The sequence below is a fragment of the Colius striatus genome, chromosome 23 (genome assembly GCF_028858725.1).
Source record: "Colius striatus isolate bColStr4 chromosome 23, bColStr4.1.hap1, whole genome shotgun sequence".
Taxonomy (NCBI): Eukaryota; Metazoa; Chordata; class Aves; order Coliiformes; family Coliidae; genus Colius; species Colius striatus.
The window spans coordinates 4,959,963-4,981,913 of record NC_084781.1 but is presented as its reverse complement, the minus strand read 5'-3'; positions in this window follow the sequence as shown (position 1 = coordinate 4,981,913).

Sequence of the window (21,951 nt, the reverse complement as noted above, 5' to 3'; positions counted from 1 at the left end):
TTAGTGTTTTCACTTAGGTGGGCTTGGCTGTCCTGGCATTTACAGAGATGGAGATGAAGGAAATTGGAAGGATGTCACTGAAGAGAGGTAATCATTGTTTTACACATGACCCTCAGAAAAGGGCATAAATAACACTTCCTTCAGATGAAATGAAGCTAAATCAACCCCAGACATCTCCTTTGGCTCCCTGTTCAGGAAGATATTTTGCTTTATTTCTGCCTGTTCTCTTTCTTTATTGAGTGACACTCATTTTGCCATCTCCAAGGGCATCTCTGTTTTTTCTACTCTCATAATTAGACCTGATTCAAAGAGTGGGGGAGGCTGAATGTTTTCCTCTGCTGGAAGATACAATTTGTGTTGACTGGAACTATTCATGAGCTCATGCCACATTGGACTAATAATTTTCAGCAGAAAGATAAACATTTTGCTCAACCTCAAATGATATGATTGCATATACAGGAGCAGAAACATGAGGGGAAGGGGTTTTATTTCCATGAGAAACAACGATCTATTTATTTTCTATCAGCATGAAAAGAACACTTTTTAGATGCTTTGTCTTTGACCAGCATAGTAAAAAATTTGCTTTGCACAGAGCACAAACTCTAGTGCTCTTTGCTTCTGGATAATAACATATTTTAGCTTCTGTTTGGAAGAATTCAGACTTCAAACTGTCTGTGAGGTGAACAGCAGTCCTTGCAGTGAATAGTCCTAGGGGTGAGGATGGCAGATGAGCTCTGCCTGTTTCAGGCTCCTGTTGGGAGGTTCTTATGGTGACCTTCAGTGTAACCTCCATGGGATTATTCAGTGTGGTGTTGCCAGCCCTCCTCAAGTAGAGCATGATGCTGATGTTCCTGCCTCCCCTGCTGGCGAGAAGGGCTGTTGTGTGCGTAAAGCCTGAGCCTGCAAATCAGCAGGCAACCAAGCCCACTGTAAAGTCCCCGAGTGCCACCAGGCAAATCCTTTCAGCCTTCTGTGCTTCTGTCCTCTTTTGTGAAGCAGCAGGTCACAACCCCTTTTTACCCTCCCCTATTGCCATCTATTTTCAGAGGCTTTCAGAGCAAATCCTTCCCCAGCACTTAACACAAATGGGGCTTTTCATATTTTTGCCAGGGGTCTGTTGTGGCTACTATATAACAGTAATAATGCCAGGAAGGGGAGAGAGACTTGGGGGGGAGTTAGTGGGGAGCAACCAGGGAAGTGTAGCTGGAAGGCAGTTACCCTGTCTGACCCCAGTGGGCTGTGCCTCTTGAGGCAGATCACAGCAGATCAGTATTGCTTGGCAGCTCTGTCAGCAAGCCCAAGCCACTGGGGTACTATTTATGAAGCCTGATATGTGCTTAGGCTGCTCTGCTCAGTGAATTGCTGAGACACAGATTCTTGACAGGCACACAGCAGAGGGGAAATTAGCAATGGATAAAGTGAGTTAAACATAAATAAGTGTCCAACCAGTGCATTCATCTGTTCTCTGAACAGCTTTTCAGCTTGGGGAATATTCTAAGTGGAGAGAGGTTAGATAATGTAAGAGGCAGGCCCTGGTTTGGAAAGGTGAACCCTTGGGGTTGTCTTCTAAGCATCAATGCTGAATAAATTGGGTCCAATGGCAGCACAGAGATGATGAGTCTGCTCTGGGCACCAGGCTCGGGCACTCAGCCCCTCGTCACTGTGTTTGGGAGGTCAGGACTGTCTCAGCCTGAAGAAATGAGAATGAATGCAACTGAGGAATGCTTGTCACAATGATGATATAAAGACCTAAACAGGACCTGCTTCAAATTATCATTGGTTTTCTTTCTCTAGATGGCACAGCACAGAAATTGCAGAGTTCTTGGGTCTGTCCCACTCCTCCCACTGACTCACATGCTGCCCATACCAAGTCATTCCTCTGCTGTTTTGTCTTAAGTGGCAGGGTCCTCTCTGTAGATAGAGATACAAAGTCCCTAGGGTTTTAAGGACTTGATCTTGTCAATGCTCTTTTAACAAAACCTGAGCTTTTCAGTTATGGATTTGAAGAGACGAGCTCTCTGTAGCCTGACCACTTGAATAATGCAAGCTACAGTTATCCCCAGTGATGGTTACTGTGAAGGGAATCATTCTTTCCTCCTACATAAGTAAGCACTTTTAAACCACCTACTTACAGCCTATAATTTTGCACCTATCTTAGTTGTGCTTTGGCTGAGATTTATAGCACAATACAAGTTTATTTTTTATAGCATCTTTCATACTAACACTATCCCCTGAATAGGTTTTTAGAGGCAAGTAAAAACCAGGCACCTACTGACCAGTGCTGGAGTAGTGATCTGCTCCTTTCCACCAACTCTCCCCAGGTTCTCTAACATGATGTTCTATGATGTGGAATAGCCCTTTGGCTAGTTTGGGTCAGCTCTCCTGGCCACGTTCCTACCTGTTGGCTTGTGCACTTGCTTGCCAGTGGAATCTGTGAAACTAAAAACTCCCCAACTCAGAAGAAGTGCTAATTAGCAACAACCAAGACTTCAGTGTTACCAACCTTATTTTAACACTAAATCCAAACCACAGAACTGTACCAGCTACCAGGAAGAAAATTAACTCTCTCAGCCAAAACCATGACACTGGTACATTTAGTTTAGATTACGAAGACTTTAAACAGAACACACAGAACAGCTGTGGAGACATGATGGCATATGAATGACTGTGCTGAAGAGCAGGTGAAGATGTGTGCCTGCAGCTGGATGTGGAAGAGCTTTAAGGATGGAAGACTGCATTTGTCTAATAGGGAGCAGTAAGGAATGGAAAAGAAACATCTGAGTTGGTGTAAGCCAGTCTGATGAGGAAGGGTAGGCTTTGACTGGCTGCATGTCTGGTGCTTTATTCTAGAGTATTCCACAATACTGCTGAAGCTTGTCTTGAGTGATGTCTTTGATTTGCAATTTCCTTCTAAAATGGACTGTATATGCCTCTCCTGTCTCAAATAAGGACTGTTAGAATAACTGTCATGTAGCCTTGTACTACTGGCAGTTGAAATGCAAAGGAGATCTGGGCTTCAAGCACAGGATTTGTCTCTGCTGTGGCACTCCTTGCTGACTCCCTTGTGCAAGGGCTGACTTGGTTTTTCTAAGATCTGACCTGACTCAAACATCTTAGAGCCCATCAGTGTAAAAGTGTTTTAGTGAAGCCCCATCATGTGCCCTGTAAAACCACCTTGTTACAGAGCAAGTGCTTTATTTCCCAAGGCTGTTAGTAGCACTGTCCTGGCTGGGACCCAGGTGTACTGGTGCCAACGCTCTGATCTCTTGCAAACGTGTGTCTCAATAGAAGAGATGTGAGGAACTGTGTGAAAGGCCATGCTGGATTCCTACTGAAGCCAGTGGCATTGCCCCAGGGATGAATCTGTCCTCCTGAGATTGCTCTATGTATCTGAGCAAGGCACAGCCAAATGGCAGTGTACAAATGTAAAATAATGAGGTAGCAGCTGAGAGTGTCTGGAGCAAGCAGAGAGGAATGAAGATGGATGACTGTAGCTAAGAGACAATTTGAAAAAGGATAAATACAGGCAACAAGTTATTCACCACAGCAATTTGTAAAGAGTGCTAAAAACCTTCAGACAGGATTGCTTCACATCACCTCTCTTGCTGTTTGCAGCCCGATGGTTCTTGTGTAAATGGCACTGACTGATGGTTGCAAACCAGTACCCTTAATCTGTTCCTCTGGTATTGATTAGCTTAACTCTTACACTGCCTGCTGCTGAGAGGCAGCAGCCCCATAGGCATTGAAAGCTGGGTGCCCGAGTGGGAACCCGATCCTGGCTGCAGAGGGATGATGGGAGGAGCCAGCAGCACTGAGTAGGTCCCATGGGCCAGGGGAGAGTGCTATTGAAAGGGAGGTGACCAGCTATGGTTAGGCATTGATGGCCTGAAACACAGAGAAAGGCAGAAAGGAGGTTGGGGTGTGTTCCTGAGAAGGAAAATGGCTGTGTGCAGTTGTGATGGGATACAGGCTGCAGTTGCAGGGCATACATCCCCAGCCTGAAATGCCCTTAGAAGCTAGGAAGAAGCAATAAGAAGAGCAAGTCTTTGCAGGCTCTGCGTGATTCATTTTGCTGCCTCTGACCTCAAACCTTCAGCTGTCTCGGGAATGTAGGATGCCCTACGTCTGACTCTTACATCACTTGGTCTTTAGTGCATTAATTCCTCTTGTGTTGGATAAAGCATGGTAATGCATCCTGACATCCAGAATACACTTGTTCAAGTGTATTAGACTCGGATAATGAAAGGGAGGTAGGCAACTTCAGAGCAGGGAAGTGAAGTGTGACAATGGGGACAGAAAGCAATTACCCATTCTAGGAGCCAGCTATATCATCAGAGTTAATCTCTTGAGAAATTACCTTTGGATCTTTAATTAATAGAAATGCATAAGGATCTTGGAGTCTTTAAGGGAGTCTGTTTTGGCTGGGTTTTTTTAGTTACTATTTACAAAACCAGCATCTTCCCAGTGGCAGGCCCTTCTGTTTAGTCCACCATCTAGACCAGTCTTTGTTCAAAGAGGTGAGTACTGCCTGCTCAGCTGAGAGCCCTTCATCTTAGTAGCACAGCCCCTTCCCCACTGTGTCTATGACCTGGACTGACCTTCCTGTGTCATATCCTAGGACTAAGAGGATCTCAGTATAGCTGTAGCAGATAGGCAAAAGGATGAAAGCTGTGCATGAAGATACAATTAATTTAATTCAGCATTTTGTTCCTCAAGGAATGAGGGGAAATTGCTGCAAGCAGCAAGAATAGGCAAGAGCTTTGCAGAAGAGAGATATAGAAAAATTGAAATAGGTATTTTATTGGAAGCCTTTGAGCAAGGCCAGCTTAGAAGAATTACCATACTGCCTGCAGGGTTAACATTGAAACAGACAACTAGGGGGTGGGGAAGGGAGAGAGGAAACAATGAAGATACTCAGCTTAAGCTGTGTTGCTTTTCAAGTCATATTACTTAAATGTTTCAAATGTGATAGCTCTTTATAGTACAAAAGTGACACAGACCATGCTGTACATGCACCATCATGGGAATGTGGTGCACTCTCACTTTGAGAGTCAGCCTGTACTGGCTGTCCACCTTCCACTGACACTTCCCAGTGGAAATGTTCTTTATGATCTGTATTGACTCGAAATGGAACATTCACTCAGTGCATTTGGTGTCTGTTCCTTGCAAACTAAGAGCTGGTGCATTTTGCCAGACTGGGATTCCCCCAGCTCATCAACATCTTTCAAATAGTGGCAAGATATGAATAGCAATGCAGTGCTCTCTCTGTTTCAGAGTGAGGCCCTGGAGAAGGGACTGGCAATTACCTTTGTTGAAAAGACTGGAGGCATATTGTCCAAGTAGAGGTGACAGCCTTCCTCCTTGTCTTTGGAGGGTATCCATTTTCAGTCCAGCCTCTACCAGCAGCATGGAGTTCACTTCAGCAGAAGAGGTTTTAACTGGAAGCAATAAACCAGACTATACTATTTTAAGTGAAATTGCAGAATTGTTTCTTAGTGCTTAATTGACCTTGTTATCTAGAATCATACATGGGAATGAGTTACTACACTGCCAAATGAGCAGATCCAGCCCCTGCTGTCCCAAGACTTGCTTTTAGTGTACAGACTTGCAGATTCCTTCTGCTCTCATTTCCAGGAAGGTGAGATGATTTGGGGCATGAAGGTCACTATCAGTTAGGTCAGCTTGCTCTTTGAAATGTGGCTCACTGCAGGAGCATCTGGCTGTGACTCGGCATTCCAGATGAATGTGACTTAGACCTCTCCTGCAACCAGCACTCAACATCTGATACTTGGAAGAGAGACAGCCAGGTACACAGTTGTATATTGGGCCTCTTCAGCAGATGCCCTTTCTTCCCCTTAACAAGAAAATCCAAGCAGCTCGTGAACAGCCTCTGAATATAGAGGCTATGTTGTGCTCCATGTCTCAGGGCTCCTGCTCCACTGTTTGATCCTCATCATATCACTCCTACTAATTGTATGATCTTTATTAATAAACTCTTAGACCTTAAGCAATGAAAGTGATATATGTTCTTACAAGGACTCCTTGGTGTCAGGTGATGGGAGCCTTCATTGCTGCCCTTGCCTGGCATGGCTGCTACAAAGGACTTTTCATATACCTGACAGTCATATGCTTTGACTATCAAATCCCCTTTTCCTTTCCTTTCCCTTTAACCTTGTGTTCTAATACAGGAAAAAAAAGAAGCTATTACAGATACAACTGTGTACCCTATTGAGCCTGAAGCCAAAGCCTTTCTCTGAAGTTCTGGCTTCTCCTGGAGAGGTATCTTTTGATTACCTTTATGGAAAGCTGCATGTTCTGCCTTGATTTTGGTTTTGGCAGGAAATCTTTGCCTCTCTGTTACAGAAGAGGGGAGTAGCAGTAGAGAGAAGAGCAGACAGAGGGGAGCAAAAGTTTTCTGTCTGGAAGAAAACACATTGTGGAAACAAGTAGTCTTAGTGTGTTGTGGTCTGTGTTACAGCAGCAAATTGACCTTGTGTTTAAATGGTGGTTGTGCTGACTGTGAGGAGGATGTTGGCTGCAAATGTATTACTGACATAATTAAAATGTAGTGACTGCCTGCTTTTTGAGTGGAGCACGATTGCAGCAGAGTAGCAGGCACATAGCTATGAAGTGGGAGGAAGCTATATTTTCTCCTTGCCTTAGTCTTTACTATTACTATTAATTTTCATTAGAGAGGAAATTAATTTCATCCCAGGAGACCCCTTTTGGTTACCAAAGAGGAAAATCTCTTGCTTTTATGACAGGAAAATGCACTTTAAAATGTCTTTAGATTCCTTTGCAGACTGGTTTACAGCTCAAGTCATAGATTGTCAGTTGACAGGTAGCTGCTGCTTCCCTTGGGCAACCTTTTGTCTACCTTTGGTTTCTTCCTCTAGTGTTCATCTCTATGCTTCAGGGCATCGGGTAGTTTCTAATTAATCAGGGTCAGGAAGAAAATTTCCCTGGGGAAAGGTTATTTTCTATCCACCTGCTGCAAGGCTTTCTGAGCCTTCTAGCAGAGGCACTGTTACTAGCTGTGGGCAGGGAGAGTATACCAGAGTAAACGGGACTCATGTCTAAACCAGCTGGAAGATGTCAGGATTCAGTTGCTTCCCAATATCTCATGGGCATTTCTGGCTTTCACATCTTCTGAACTAACTACAAATGCATTAGCCAGCTCTGATCATCTTAGAAATGTTAAGTTTTGGAAAACTAACTTGCTAGTGAAGCTCTGCAGGAATCTGCTAAGGGATAGCACAATTTTATCCCATAGAAGATGAAGGCTGACTGACAGTTCAGCTGGTTTACTGCTGAAGTCAGATTACCTGCTTGTGCCTGCCAACAATAGAAGCCCAGATGCAAGCAGGATCAGGGAAGGAAACTCTTTGCATCCTCAGGGATGGGTTTGGTTCTGATCAACACTTCCACTTTGTAGGTGATTCTGTGTTCAATTTGCCCATGTCTTAGGAGTGGTGTTATATCCCTCTCTCTGGGGCATGAGGTGCTAGGCAGAGCACTGCAAGACCCTCATCTGAGCAAGAGTAACTCCGAAGAGTCTGAAGGTGGTGCTCCCTTTGGTACCAAGAGCCTCCTAATTGCAGGTGCCATCTGCAGGTTGGCAGGAGACAGACACTTTCTGTGCTGAGAAATCCCAATCAGTTGGGCAAAGGGAGTGAGAAAAGAAGGGTTAATCTGCTTGTTTTACAGAACAATGAAGTGACTTGTAGTCAGAGGGAGCTTGTGACAGAGACAAGAGCAAAGGTCTCTGGTGTCTCCATGCAGTGCTTTAGACCTGTGGTCCTTTCTGTTAGTACAGAAAACTGTTACTCCTTAGCTTCTGACGACAGATGACTTCCCTCAACCCATCCTTTCTAATCTCAAGGGAAAGTAAAGGTTTCCTCTGTCAGGCTTCTAAGCAGGGAGCTCAAGTTTTCAAAAAGCTGCTCTCGTGTCCTACACCCCCACAGTGCTGAGGACAGGCTGTTTCAGGGCTTGTTCAGCTGCCTGGAAATAATCCCAGGACAAACTCCTCCTTCAAAGAATTTACTAAGGAGTAGCTTGTTGGGAATTAAGAGGCTGGCAGCAGCTTGGAAAGGAATTATTGGAAGCTGATGACTTTTCCTCCGCCAGCAACTGCCCAAAGTTCTGTGTTAGGCAAATATTAGATCATTTAGGAGTCCAGCATGAAGCTGGCTTCCATCACAATCTCTACCTGAGGCACTGACTTCCCTCCCCTGCTGTTATGGATTCCTACAGCCAGAGCCAGCAGCAGCAGCTTCAGCCAGCTGATGCTGGTGCTGTTGTTGTCTTTGGAGGCTGAGCATTGCTTTTTCTCTTTGTTCTCTCTTGCTTACTGGCACACAATTTCACATACAGCAGTGTTTCGTGTTGGGATTTTTTTTTACTGACTTGGACAGATTCACATTGTATTAGTGATGCAGCAGTTGTGAGGAATTCAAAAGCAAGTGTATTCAGACTCTGAATAGCTGAGTGCAGAGTGATTTCCAACAGAGCATGGCTGGGGGCAGGATGGACAGAGATGTTGGAGGGCTTTGGAATGGAGGGGACATGAGACTACAAGGTGAGGTGGATGAACTACTATGAACTACTATGAGAGAGTTACTGTTACAAAAGCTGAAGTATTTTTAAAATACAGTAGTCATCAAAGGCAGTGCAAGCTAACAACATGAAAGGAGCAGATGCATCTATCTTCTATCCCTGAGTGAAGTAAGTTTCTGGGCCTGCCTGAAACTGCCAGTTCTTGTCTAGGTGTAATCCAGACTAGTGTGCATACCCTGGGTCCTGGCAAGGGACAGACCACTGACTTCTTTGAAGAGCTTTCCTGGTCCAGGTTTGACTGACAGCTCCAGTGAGGTGAAATCTCATCTCCCTGATATTAAACTTAACCTTTATGGATTGCACTTTAAACAGCTATGGAATTACACTGCCTGTCCTTTAATCATAGGAGGTTTTAAGGTAATATTTTTTTGTTTAATGTTGTAGTCCACTCAGATTTACTGGTGATGGGAGGGAGGGGGCATGGGAGGCAGATAGGGGGAAGAGAGCCCATCTCCAGCTCTGCAGTGCTGGAGATGGGCTCTCTCAGTGACAGCAGCAGTGTTTCAGGAGCATCCTGGTGACTTCTGTGTTAATTTGGGCTCCTTCTGGGCTTGGAAATATCTGTCTGGGAAAAGGAATTATCTGCTTCTTCCTAACTCAGCTCCAGTCAATCTGCCTGTTTCCCTACTGGTAAGAGAAGACCAAGATATCAGTCTGCAATGCCTCAGGGAGACAAAGCAGGCCTGATACAGGTCAGTCCACAATAATATGGCATCATTGTGCATTCTGTCCTTCCTTTTCAGCCCCAAATATCAGTGTGTATCCCTTCAAACTCCTCTCTTGTGCCATAATACGTGACACTGCTCCATAGCAACTTTTGTCAAATCATCAGCAGCACTGCCTGTGCACACACACTCAAACATGTAGGAGAAGAATTGGACAAATCCTCCCATGATTTTACAACCTCAGGAAAATACAACCCATGAGCATTATTCTCCTGTGAGTAGAAATGGAATGTCCCCACTTTCTGTATTGTAGCCTGTTATCTTTAATTAACACTCCCATATTTTCTTTCTCTAGTCTCCAACTTGTTGATATTTCTTGAATCTCATTAATGTTTTTCTTTTGCCTTGGCAAATTCACATTTTCTTTCCAAGTCAAACATTTTAACAGATAATGAGTCTCATTTATTCTTACAAAGAAAAAAACCCACCAAAACCCTGAATCTGAAGTTTTTATTGGGGTAAAAAATAAAAGAGAGAGGGGAGTGCAGTGGTGGTGGCTGTGGGAACTGAAACATGAGACAGTCATCTCTCAATTTCTCAGCTTTTTGTGCAGATTGTCTGATAAAGAAGCAATATAATAGCCCCTCTGAAGTGGGAGCAAGTTGTCTCCCTGCACCACTGTGAGTCAGAGCAGCATCTGCCACTGCATCCCACCCTGGCTGTGTTCCCCGCTTTGTGTTTGGAGGACAAGGCAGAAGTTGACAGGGTTAAGTGTATCCACTTGCAGCACAGAAAGAAGTGATGTATTATTAGAGACTTAAAACTTAAAACACCACATCTATAAATAGTGGCAAGGTGAGCCAGTGATAGGGCACAGTGAGGGAGTTGGCTCGTTCCACCAGTTGTGTGTTGTCCTCAACCAACCCTCAAGGTCTCTGAGGTGAGGGCTGTCCCCTGAGGATGAGTGAGTGGGCTCTGCTGTGTGACTGTCTCAGACTGCCAACAGATGATCATGTAAAACATGCAGCTGACTGAGAGAAGCAGTTTTGCTGGAGATGATTTGCAGTGTATAGAGGTGCAGGGAATAAGGTCTCTGGGCTCAGTGCCTATACTGTAAGTCTCACTTGATTTTTGTGTACTGGGAACATGCTCTGTATTGGGAGAAAGGATCAGGAGGGGAGCTCCTTGGCACTGGAGGACGCACAAACCCTCTCGAATATCTGTCTGGGTGCTGAAAGGGAATTAACTGTAAGAGCACCAGTCCCACCTCTAGTGACCTGATGCCAGTTGGGACTCTCACTGGGACCTACAAATGCCACAGCTGCTGGTGAGAAGCAATGCCTGGAGTGAACACCAGCTTCTGGTGGGATGTCTACTGAGAGACTTTACCACCTGCAAACAAATGCTCCCATCCTGCCAGTTCCCTTTAGCCATCAGGATGATGTTTATGGCTGCTGTTTGTTCTCTCCTTCAACTGTAGACTTAGTGCTCCCAAGGGCAGTGTCTGAAATTGATTGCCACCTGAGCAGATGCATCAGGCCAACGAGCCATCAGCACGTGCCCAAGATCAGAGTCGGGCTCGGAGACTTTGCAGCTAAACCTTTGAAAGGCACACAAATGAAGCAATGAAAAGAAGGCTGATGTCTGAGATGCTGGGAGAGGAGATTTGGCTAAAATTTCATTGGAGAAGATTTTTCAGAATCTAAAAAGGCTGATAGACTTTATTGTTTAGTCTAGGGCCGCTGAAAGGAGGTTTTATCTCCACAACAGGGATCTGCCATGGATGATAGTGAGAGAGTTCACAAAAGAACTGTGCCAGGGAGGGGACCTGACATAATGCAAAGAGCTCAGAGTGGGTACATGTCTGCATAAGCTCCATGGGCCTGGATTTAATGATAATCACTGACCTTGCATTTCTCCCAATAGCTGCTATTTATCCAGTGAAATCCCTCACAAGTGCATGGGGGTAATCAGGGCAGTAGTCAGTCTCGTGTCCCTCTCATGATCAGCACCTTGCTGAGTTTAATGGTAGGACTTGTAATTTCTGCCATTTCTCTCAGGCTGACTTTAGGTAAACTTGTAGTTCAGTTGCTGGAAGAGGAACTTTGACCTCCAGAGCTAAAATCTGGAGCTGTTATGGTGCGAGCTGGAGGCAGGTCCTGCAGATGTCAATACAACAGCTTACCCTCTGGGGTCATGCATAGCCAGGGAGCTTCTAAGATGCATTCAGGCTGTTATGCAGCCACAGATCTACACCTAGACAGCTACAGAAACCCTTTCATTTTGGTGTTTTCCCCCACTGCTCCTTCCCATGCCTGACCCCTCTCTGCCTCTTAGCACCTCCATCTTGTCCTGAAAGGAGCCTGGGAGCAGCAGTGTGTGGCTGTCTCCTGTCAGTGCCCTGTCACTAAGGCAGATGCCACAGGCAAGAGCCATGTCAAGATGTTTCTAAGGGCCTGCAGCATTACTTTGTTACTTGGGGCACTCAGTGTTTTTGAAGTGGTGTTCTTATCTTCTAGGTATTAGCTAGCGAAATAAAGTTGTGAGCTGCCCCACTGTGCTTAGAGCTACTTGGTGCAGTACAATAAAGTTGAACTGTGACTGGGGAAAGTATTGCTCCTTCAAATGGAGGGCACTGCCCTGTCCATCTGGGACTTGCTGCATTTGCCTGGCAATGAATGTGCTCTCCATGAGAGTTGGTGACTTACAATGTCATCACAATGTGTAAGGCACAACTCTTAACAGTGTGAAGGTTGAGCCCTGCCATTCTGGTAGAACATTTCCCTGTCTGCATGGCACACAAGAGATACAGCCTTTATGATGCCATTGCCCCTCAGCTCTGCTCCTAAAACACCCAAATGCTGCAGATACTCTCTTGCTGTGAGCTGGAAGCCTGCAGTTCAGTCATTTCCAAATATATGCCCTTGTACCAGATAACAGAATAAACCTGAGCTGTGTAGCATCACTGAACCTCAGTGTGATACCAGCTACAAACTGCAAGCAAGGAGCAGTGCCCAAGGGAATCTGCAGCTGTGCTAGGTCTGCAGAGTAAACAGCATAAAGAGGAAAATAATGTCCTCCATCCTCCTGCCCAGTGTTATGCTGTTGCTGGTAACCTGCTGTGGCATCCCAGAGTAGATTCCTGCAAAGGAATTCTGTCAGAGAGGCTGGGGAAGGAGCACCACTGGGCTGCCAGAAAACCCCAATGTCATTTCAGTATGTGGCAAAAGTAAAATCTAGAAATAACAAGAAAATAAAATCACAGACAAAAAAGCAGCCTGGCCAGATGAGGGGTGAATGTCTGTGCTGGCAGAAAACAAACCAAGGTGTTAGGCTGGAATCAATAGATATCTCAGCTCAGGGAAGAGATGGGATTCGTTATAGGAAGGATAAAAACAGATATTACCTCAACCTAGCCTATAGTGTATGTAGGAGAATTAAGGACTTTAACTTTCCAGGTGCTGACAACAAAAAGGAGGATTTGCAATAGATAAAGTCAACTTGCATAACTCTATAAAAGCTTAGAGAAAGGGAGAGAAAATAGTCCCTCTGTGAAGGGGCTGCACAGAGTGGAGCTGGCTTGTCTGGGGCAATCGATCACAGATAGAGACTATGAAAACTGATATTCTTCCCTTTGCCTCACATCCAGGTAAACCATTCTCAATCCCTGGTCAGGAGTGAGGATGTTACCCTGCCCAGTTGATGGTACTTTGGTCTCTGAGAAGCAAAGAGCCTGTTCATTGCTGAGCAAGAATGTTTTTGATGTGCTGAGTCTCTCGACTAGTGGGGCAAAGGGCAGGCAGATGGCAAAATGGCACAATGAAGATACCTTTCCCAATGTAAGTGATACCTCACAGTATACTGCTGTGGATCTTACTGCTTTACATAAGTGGTTTTTTTAAGCATCCATATGTTTCCAAATATCTCTGCTTCCAAGGGTGAATCTGCTAAGCAATGTGAAGGCCTCTAGCATCTGCTGTGCTTTGTCCCCTAATAGCCTTCTGTTTGGGTAAAAAAGACATTTTACAGCTTCTTACCTCTAAAAGAGGTAGGAAAAGTCAAGTGACAGAGCATTAGGGGGAGCAGAAGAGAGGTAATAAATGTGGCTGGACAGGTAATAGAGTGCACTTGACAAGACAGGAGGAAGGGAAGGAGACATTCATCTGTGTTTATCTGGCCTGAGAAATCTCTTGAAAGCAGAGCCAGCCTCTGGTCTAATCCCTGGAGTTCTCTATGTACCCATCCCAAGGGGTGTGAGCAAGATTGTCTGCTCTCTCTCCTCCTCAAATAATAAGTTCAGAAGAGTGAACCCTACTTTTTCCCTAAAGTTGCCTATGTCCAGACCCCCAGTATGTAGAAGAGGGCATCTCCGAGTGAGGAAGATGGATGTTGACTTTATACAGAGGATCTAGCTAAGGGGTGTGTCAGAATGATGAATATTCACAAGACTTTTTTAACTGACTCAGAAGAAAGTAGTGAAAAAAGCCCCTCAAGCACAGCTGTGGGTCAAGGAGGGGAGAAGATAGTGCAGGAACACTTAGACAAAGACTGACTTCACTGTGAGGAGGGAGGGAATCATAGAGAGGGAATTTCACTGTAGAGTTGGGGTTTTGTCTCCTTTCTTCAAATGGGGACTTGTTATATTGGAGGGATGTCTGTGTCAGAGCAGTGTGATTTTAAGGGAGGGAGATGTGTTGCTGAGCCATCATTGGTGACACTCGTAGCTTTCTTCTCCCACTCACCTTGAGCTGACCATATCCTGCAGTTCAGCTTGTTGCGTGAATGCCAGCTTTCATTCTGGATCCTCAGCTTTGTGGGCATCCTAGGTGTGTCTTCAAGGTGACATGCTCTATCCCATGTCTTCCTGTGGTGTGGCTAGTGATGTCCATGCACATGAGGATGCTGCACTGGCACATGAATAAACATGGAGCAGGCTCTTTTCTTTCCCCTGTCACTGCATGGACGTTTGCAGCAGCAGCAGCTCAAGCAAAGTCCTTTCCTTGCCTTCACTGGCTTGGCAAGAAAAGCAAGACAGGTTCTTAAGGGCTATCCTCTTTTGGCTGTTTGGGAGGCTCAGGCAGGGACATAGCTGGAGTGTTATGGGACTAGTGGGAATTAGGCTCTGGGGCTCTGTTGCAATATGGGATCCCAGCCAGCCAGACATGGACTAATGAGCTTTTGTGCAGGGGAGCCATAGTCTTTCAGCTGAGCAGCACTTGGGATTTTTTTTCCCTGCGAAATCATCCAGTTTCTTCATTGCTCTTGTGTGGAAAGTGTTCCCTCTCCTAGGGATGGGGATGATGTAGCAGCGTCTGCTAATCCCCTGATTATTTCATGCTTCTGACTGAGCAGAGCAGAGGGGAACATGACATATGTATTTGGGCAGAACACAAAAATCCTCCTATTTTCCTCTGAAGCGGGAGGAATGAATGGGTGAGCAGACTGGAGAACCCTTTGAGAGACTCATTGCTCTTGTGGGACAAATTATGCTGCTACTTGTAGGGCAAAATCCTCTGAAAGCACAGGCAGCAACAACTCCCTTTGCTCGTGTTGAGCCTCGGGCTTCTGAAATTCTCCTTTGGCCTTTTCGTTTTGCAGTGGCTGAGGATGACATTTCCAAAGCTGCCTATAGAAATCAGGTGGCCACATCTTCGTGGGAGGTGGGTCTTGGCTCAGAGGTAACACTTCAATGAGCTATTGGCTTTCTGTGCCTCTCCCTGTGTATAATTGCAACTGGCCTGATTTTCCTCTGTGCTCTTCTACCTCATCCTTATATGCTCAACCCTTTGAATTGTTGTTCTACACTGTGAGAATGCATGGCTTTTGAGCAGTGACAGCAGTGGGGGAAAGATGGCATTGTACTATTAGCTGCTGGGGTCTCAGGAGGACAGCAGGACCTAGGAACCTGGGAGGTAGACATGGGAGTGGGAACCTTGCCTGGCTTTTACTATGTCTCACTTCCCCCACCTGGACAGGGATGATGAATCTCCTTCTGCATTGATTCCTTTTGATGAATTGCATCATGTGGCAGTTAGCCCCTGTGAGGCTGTAAGTGCAGTGGGTTAGCAAGCACACGTTTGTTCTGGGAGTGTTAAGCATCTAACACAAGGTTTGGGATCAGGATTTTGTACCCCTGTGATATAAATGCCAAACAGAATTAATAATGAACAAACCCAGTCCTGCTAGATGTGAGAAGGAAGCAGCTGTTGTTTGTTTGCTTTTTAATGGCTCACAGGAACAGGAGGCCATAAACAGTTAAATTTCTCTTGACAGCTGGGGAATGCTTTGGATGCCTAACAGTCAGTGCTGTGGGTTCTTAGGCACCTCTGCATATTTCCCCTGCAGAAGCAGATATTTTGCTGTCCTTCCCTTTCCTGCTTTGATCAGAGAAAGAATACAAATGACACCTTGATGATTACTCACATTTTCAAATCCTGTCCAACAGCAATAACTGTCACCTTTCATAACACCACTTTGGGCTCCCATTGCATTGCTCTGTGGCTTGCTCATGCCTCCCCTAAAGATTGAGCCCACGCTTGTGATTTCTCCCAGCTTCAGCTCCTTGAGGAGAGGTGGGTGAGGGAGAGGAATTTTTGTAGCTGGTCAAGTGATTTCTGATCTGTAAATACAGTCATACAACAAAAATAAGAGCTGCTTGAGGAGTCAGGGATCAATGGGATGTGCAGCATCTTTTCCCTCAGGGGTGTTGAGTGCTTCCATACGATAGTTATCAGTGAATAAATGAGTTGAGGAGGTCAGCTCAGTCTTGCTAAAAGAATGGCTTTTTCCAATTCATGCCATGGTTTAATTAGGCCCCTGAAACTGGAACAGGGCAATGTTTTAATGGTTGAATTATTTGACAAATAAATATTATGGGAGCTAGTTTCAGGTTGACTGAAATGATTCATACATTAGTGCGAAGTTTGGCAAATTGTTTCAGCTAGGGGAAAGGGAGGGAGCTTGATGGTGTGTGGATCCAGGCCTTTGCAACTAGTCAAGCATTCCCAGTACTCAGTAGGTGTGGGACTGACTTTTTATGCCATGGTAAATTTATGGTGCAGCAAAAACTCTTGGAAATGTGACGGTATTATAGATTACAATACAGAAATGAGAGCTGCATAAGATTAATTCATCTTGTGTGATTACAGGTCACAACTCTGTTCTCAAAAGACAGCAAAGTGGCAGGCCAGGCAAATAGTTCAACCTCATTCTGTGTCTTCTTCTACCAGTCATCATGCTGTCCACGTACCAGCTTACTGCAAATGAAGGGCCTGGTAAATAGGAGTGGAAGCCACTCTGTGCCCTCTTCTCTTGCCTTTGAAAATGCTGGGTGAGGTGGTTCAAAATTCACAGCCACTTCCAAAGAGAGAATTAGCCACAAGCTGCAATGTGGCTTTTGTATGCAGTGGGAAATGAGGATTGCCTTTCTTCAAACCAAGGTTCTTATCTGCCCTCCATCTCCTAGACTATTCTGAAAGTATCTGCTTCTCCTTCCATCACCTGTCTCTCTTCCTTGCTCCTTTTGGTTTTCTGAGCATGGTCACCCAATTGCTCACTCCTGTGAGCAGCTGGGGCTTCTGGAAACAAATTGAAGTGTCTTCATTTTTAAGAGAAGTGATGCATTGCACCAGCCAGCTGCCCTTCCTCAGCTGCTCCCTTGTATTACATGCACATGCTCACACACACCCCCTGTGTGCACACACCTTGACAGATGGTGATGCTCTGAGGAACTGCTTCAATTTTTAGTCTTTTCTATAATCCATGCCTGGAGTGCCAAATACTTTAAAGCTGCTGCTGCTCTATAGATCACCCCAAAGTGTTAAAGTCCAGTGCAGTTAATAACACTGTGGAAATGCTATCAATCAGCAGAGAAACATCTAACAGCAAACTCCTTAGTGTCCAATGTACCTGCTCATGTCAGAGACAGATGGGGCTGCAGTGCTTTGTGGGGCATTTTTTTTCCTATTCCATTCTCCCTAAACCCTTTATCAGAGCTTTTCTTATCAAGGCAGCAAACTTGGTGTTTCCAGGCTTGGTAGCTGGCTTTTCAGTCCTTACCTGGGAGATGAGACCAACCTCCACCTCACTACACCCTCCTTTCAGGTAGTTGTAGAGAGCAAGAAGGTCTCTCCTCATCCTCCTCTTCTCCAGACTAAACACCTCCAGTTCCCTCAACTCCTCTCCATCAGACTTGTGCTCCAGACCCTTCTTCAGCTCTGGTGCCTTTCTCTGGACACACTCCAACCCCTCAATGTCTTTCCTGTAGCAAAGGGCCCAAAACTGACCACAGCACTTGAGGTTCAGCCTCAGTCCTACAGGGATATAATCACTGCCCTGGTCCTGCTGGCCCAATATGTATACATGCATACACATACATACAACATACTAGCACAGAAGGGATTTTAGATCTGTAGAAACTTCTAGGCAGTCTTATTCACAAGGGCTGTTGCCTCGCTCCTGTTTGCAGCTCTTTCCTGTACTGACATAATTTCTCAGCTGGGGAGCTGTATATTCTTTCATCTCTAACAGCCCTGTTTCAAGTATTGAATGCCATAATATACAATTGTCACAAACTGGAGAAATGATACAACACCTGGAAGGTAATATTGCCTCTCCCTGTGCAACCTTTCTTCAATGCATCACCTGTGTGAAAAGGCTCCTGCTGTGGTAGCCATTGTGGGGAATGGCATAGCTGATGGGGAAACTGTAGCCCTGCCAGGATGCCACTCTGCCAGGCACTGCACTCAGGCACTGTGATGGGATAGAAACTTGAGGACAATACCAAGCCAAAACAGAAAGGAATCTTATTCAGGCCAAAATGAGAAGAAAAGCTGCCTAGTCTTGGTTTTCCTTAGTGAGGATGGTACCTAGAGTTTCATTCCTTACCAGTTCCCTGCTGTACTGGGCTTTGTACAAACATGGATGCAAAGATCACCTGTTTGTGTTGCAGGGTGCAAATAATACCCTGCTCTTAGGTGTTGTAAATCTGTCAGAGTTGGCAGAGCAGCTGTTTCCTTGGGGAACACTGGGATAGTTACTTCATGAATACCACAATGGATTAAGGTTATTCCAGACTCAGACCAAAACCTTGTAACTGTGCTGGAGGATTGATACCAGGAGCTATCTATCTGCTAATAAACACATCAGATTTGGGTTTGGTGGTTTTCTTGCCTTTGTGAAGAGACCCCTATACCAATGCACACTTCTGTGCTATTTCTTTCCCTGTCTTACACCTTCCCCTGTATCTACCCTTCCAGTCAAAGATCACTGTGCCCTTTGCCTTCTCACATGCTGCTAGAAGATGTTTCTTTCCTCTCCCCAAACCTCTCCTGTCTGAAGCTATGTCAGGCCAGATGGAATGTGTGCAAGAAAACAAACAGCTTGGCTCTTACTGTGCTTGAGTAAACAAGTGTCAAGCAGATTGCAGTGGGAAGTGATATATTAACCAGGTGACCCACACAGTAGCAACCTGTCGTGCTCATCTCTGTGTACAATGCCTGCTACAGAAACCTGCACTTTCTGCTGAGGTAGGTGCAGAGGCCAGAAAGGTGCAGGACTGCTACAAGTTCTTTCACTGGAGAATGTAAAAACTACCCAAGGGAAAAAGCAAGCAGGTGGTAACATAAACCCTGACTTGCCATGTGAATGGGATCTTGCCCCATTGTCAGATCCTGATGCTCCTGTCCTTTTTTTCTCCACGCATATTGTTTTGCTTCCAACTCCCTTTGCAGCTACAGTACCCCACTTTGCTTGTTCTGTGACAGGTTATGGCATATTAACACTCTGCCTCACAGCAGATTATTTGGGATAGCTCTGTGTCCATTCTGAATTACTACAAACAGATTTTAATAGCCAAATCACTTCTCTCCTCTTGGCTGATGTAATGTTTGTAGTATGTATTGTTCATTCACCTTAAACAGCTGGGCATAAAAGACTTCCAGTCTTTTTAAGTACTTGCTATTGGAAGTCAACAGTACCCTGGTGATAAGAGCTGGATCCAGAGATCATGGTGTGCAGTATAAATAACTACACAGTTAAGCCACTTAATTAAGAACCGCCTGTGCCTGGTAGCAAGAAAGCTTTGTGCTGCATCGAAGTGTGTGCAGGGTGATCAAGAAATCTATATCAAACACCAAAAAAATCCCTCCATTTATTCAAGGGGATATAGTCTCTACACCAAATGCCATGGCTTTGACTTTTTGGAGGTCAGGGAGGAATATTACCTTGTCTTTCCCTGCCCCTCCCCTCCTATCTTTATCTTTTGCTCTACACCTATTTTCCCAAGTCAGGCACACCAAAAGCCACTGTTGGTTGACTAGTGAGTTCAGCTTTTAGCAAACAGACATACATTTGATTGCTCCTTTGTCTTTACAAAGGCAGCGGCAGGGAAGTGGCTGAGCAACTAATGTACTTGTCTGTGTCATTATGGAGTAACCATAAATAAAGCAGATAATAAAAGCAGTCTTTTTACTGTCTTTTCAAATAGTGACAGGACCTTCCTAGAAAATTACCTTTTTACCTTTTCCTCTATTTTTTTAGAGTACAAGTTAAAAGGGTTTGGTATTTCTCGACATCTAATAAACAACCACTTTCCCCTCATCTTCCATCCACCCAAGTAGAGGTAATGAATGCATTTTATCACTGTCTCTCAAGACAAAGAATCAAGGATCTAAAGCTTTAGCTTGTCACAGATGGAAGTAGCATTGGAATAGTGGCAGGCATGTTCTCCTCTTCCCACAGGCTCGGTGCTGTAGGGAAGATACACATGGTAATCCTAATCATCCATCCATGGAAGGAAGTTTGACTGAAATGGGTCCACACTATATTTTTCTTCATCATAAATGGGATGCAGTGAAAAGGGCTTTTGAGATTACCCTGCAACATAAAGGATGCTAAATACATGCATACTTGAAGGTAAAAAAGTGCTGTCTTGATAACCAATTAGACTACCAGAAATGTGCCTTAGAGAGGAAAAGTGGGCATAGCTTTTACACAATTGCCCTGATTTCCCCATACAGGAATTTGTTAATCCCTTTGTGCTGCTGCTTCCTATGTGCAAAACAGAAATACAGCCTCACCTGTGGTGTTCATAAAGACTACATCTCCATATGTATTCCTAACATCAACCATCTCTCAAAGTCAATAGGACTATATGTTGTTGAGGTTCTTTTATTGACACTGAATGAAGTGGCAAACCAGGCCTTAATTTGGTGAGGGGGAGGAATCTGCAGTGTACACTAAACCCCTTTTCCCTGCCTCCACCTCCCTTGGGAAATTCTTATCTGTGGAAACAGAAGAATAGGAGCTCTCCCAGCTAAGAAGGGTGAAGCAATTCTGCAGCAAAGGTTACTTTCTTTTGGTAAATGGAAATGTGTTTTTGAGCTGAAGAAAAATGATTTCTGGCAGCTCAGTTCGAGAAAAAAAATAAAGATGGAGATAAAGGAGTTGGGTGAAAAGTGAGCATTTGGTGTTACTGAAAGTCTAGAGAAACCACAATCAATGAATACAAAGTTCAACCTCATTTTTTCCTGAGGGCTCGTTGAATGAGGCTATCAGGGACTTCTCCTGTAGCTTACAGATACAGAGGTTCTGCCCTGCAATCAAGAAGTAGCAAATGTCTGTCTCCCCAACCACATAGACACATGCTGTGAGCTTTAGTGCTTTGCTAAGGTTTCCTGGCTGATACTCAGTATAGTATCAAAAGGACACAGAGCTCTAAATCACAGTGTCACTTTGCTGCCAGGTCCCACCCAGAAATGGTTGTGTTCTGTGGTGGAAGAGGTGATTCTTCAATCAGCAGCTTAAAGATATTTAAGGTTCTGTAATGCACTGCCTCCCAGGCCCATTTCTGCTACAGAGGTGGTGTTTCTAATTTGACTTCTCTACCCACCCACCCCTCAGCCTACTGGGATGGTAAGAAAGGTCATCAAATATGGAAAGGAGTGGGGTTTTTTAATAACAATTACTTTTTAACTTGGGAATAGGTTGGGGAGGAGAGACAGTAAGGGCCAGAGTTAGTAAGGACCAACATACAAAGTGCTGTGCTCACAATTTCACAAGGGAAATAGAGTCCCCTAGAAAGCCACACTGTCTCTGAAGTCACTGTTGGAGGAGAGAAGTGCTTTTATACTGAGTGATAGATAAAACTCCTGCTTAGACTGTTAGTGCTGTGGAGTAAGGTCTACCTTTCTTCTTAGTGCTTTGTACAAAGTATATCTGTGCATATATATTGTACAACAGCACAGAGTGTGGATGTAATGCTGCTGTCAGGTTGACAGCTATAGCTGCTTCACATTCTCGTATTCTCTGGATCTAGGTGGTTAAAACTAGCAAATTAGTGACAGGAAGCATTAGATGTGATTTATTGTTTCCATAAGAAGTTAGATAACCAAGCTGAGGCCTACAACATAGTTGCTGTACTGTAGGAGGAAAGAATCTTTTGTAGTGGTGGTATTCTCCCTCCTCAAACCACCTTGAATCTAATCTGTGCAGAAGGGTGCTGGGATCTTCCCCCTTTTTCACACCCTTCTTGTGCCCAAGCAATAGGAGGCGAGTTGACACTTCTACACACGACTGTCACGTTCAGAGGATGGAGTGACAGATTATAAATGTATCTTTAGGAAACTGGGTTGATCTTTCAAGGCAAGAGTATGTTTTCCACCTTGGA